Source organism: Hoplias malabaricus, chromosome 4 (assembly GCF_029633855.1).
Source record: "Hoplias malabaricus isolate fHopMal1 chromosome 4, fHopMal1.hap1, whole genome shotgun sequence".
NCBI classification, from domain to species: domain Eukaryota; kingdom Metazoa; phylum Chordata; class Actinopteri; order Characiformes; family Erythrinidae; genus Hoplias; species Hoplias malabaricus.
Genome location: NC_089803.1, coordinates 25,806,102 through 25,808,290, shown reverse-complemented (window position 1 = coordinate 25,808,290; position 2,189 = coordinate 25,806,102).

Here is a 2,189-nt window from a genome sequence, read left to right as displayed (position 1 = left end):
TAATGAAAGCTAACTTTCATTTTTAATTTGAGTTTTAAAGCTCTGAATTGGAGAATGCTGCAGTGCTGTGTGTTTAAGTGCAGCACAGTGCTACAGTTGTAAAAAAGACAGAAATGAAAGAAGGAAGGACCAAAAACAATAGTGAGTGATGCAAACCAGCCCACATCAATTTAAATGCATTTTAACAATAACGATCTTTCAAGCCCCGTGTTTTAAATCAGTGTTCTCCGGGACTGACGGGAAGAAAACCTGAGTTATTTCTGTGGCTGTTTCCTGAAGAGAATTTCACTTGGAGCTTGGTGCCATTTAGAAAGACACACATTGTGCTCCGTTCCACTCTGGCTGCCAAGTTGTCCTGAGGGGTAAGAACCTTTTGAACAAAACACATGTACAAAACATCAATAAAGAGGCGAAAGCAAAACCCATGCATGTGTGCAGCTGTCCTAAAGATGTGGCAAACACCAGAGCTCTGTCTGTGCTTCCCTCGTTCCGAACCAGACTTTGAAATATGACAAATCCGGATTTCCGTAATGGATGTGCTATTCTGTGTGTTTTTCTTTCCCCCCTTGTTTTCGAGAAATGCTGTTAAAGAGATGGGTTAACTTGTCACATTACGTGTATTGTGCTCTAACACGGAGGTCCAGCTTGCTTCAATTAAAAGTCATAAGCGGCTGGTTTTGATCAAGATCCTTGGCAAAGGCAAGGTGATTCCTTTTCTAATGAAAAACAACATAGACTCTGCACTCTAAACATTGTTTAAGAATAATAGCACGTCTTTGGGGAGAGTATCTAGCCCTCACACCACTTCCTAAGGAGCTTCCTTCCTTTAAAGCACACATGTCAGATACATGGGTAAAACGCTAAGGAGCATGTATGGCTGGAAGAAAAGGCAGCTGTTCAGGGTTCACGAGATAAATGAGGTCAGCCCTAGCTGTCAGAGGGGAGGAGGTGGGGGCCTGTGAGGGTCTGTGTTTTTGGAGGGTTTTCCTGGTAGAAACTAGTTATACATCATTTGACAACCCACTAGGAGGGACTAGGCAGAGCTGTGGTTGACTGTTCCATTTATATTTAATCTCATGGGAGTAGTACAGCATATTTTGCAACCGAATTCCAGATCAGTCATATCCCAGTCGCTACCCGCTGGCTAAGCCAAACTACTCCTTTGTGTGCACACTTCAAGTAATCGAGCTTGTCAACCAAAGCACTGCCATTCAAGAGGAAGCAGTCCATCATCTTTAAGAAAAGCGATCTACATCAGAGGGAGAGAAGGTGGGGGTCCCACGTCACTTCTTCTACTGATTCATGATCTTATCAGCAAAATTATGGCAATTCTCTGCCTCTTCTTTTCAAAGAAAGGGTAATCTGCAGGAGACAGAGCACAACACAGACACCCACCCCAAATCTTTTATCTCATCAGAGCCATGACCAAATCAAAGATTAAAAGTGTTCTTACTAACTGTGAGTGAGGGTGGCTCATCCCAGCCTTCAGCCAACTGGAGAGAGGTCTGACGATGCTCCATGTGGCTTTTATCAGATCCAAAACGCAAAGAGGATGAAAAAAGTCTCACTCATTTGAGAAACCCTAGTTTTTACACAATGTGAGATGTGGTAGGGAACTGTGGAGGTAACCTCTGAATGACCTCAAACAATTAAAAGTCTCATGTCACAAGAAATATTTTCTGAATGCATATGAAAGAGGCTGCTGTTTAGCACACATATGTTTGTCCAAATACTATACATTGAACAACTTACTGTGGATATCTAAAGGGACCAGTTCACTTGCCAATCAATAAACGGATGCCCACACTCTCATGGCATTGCTGTACTAAAGTAATTATCTCACCAGAACCACTTAAACAGTTCATTTCAGTTTTTCAAGGACATTGGAAAACATTGGGCTGGTATATTGGGAAAGTTTCAGATCAGTGATGAAATTATCCAGAGGTTTACATTCATGTCTGTGATTCAACTGGTCTACACACTATTTTTAGAATATATTTAGGGCTTTGCATAACACTACTTACTGTAAATGTACTTGCATAACAGCACTTACAGTTGTGCAATTTATAAAACTATACAGTGGTTTTATATTTTGTATTGTAAGTTGTTTGGTTTAATAAATGTATAGTTTACCATATACATTATATGTACAAATGAAATGTACAACAATTTCCAAAAACGAGAGGATA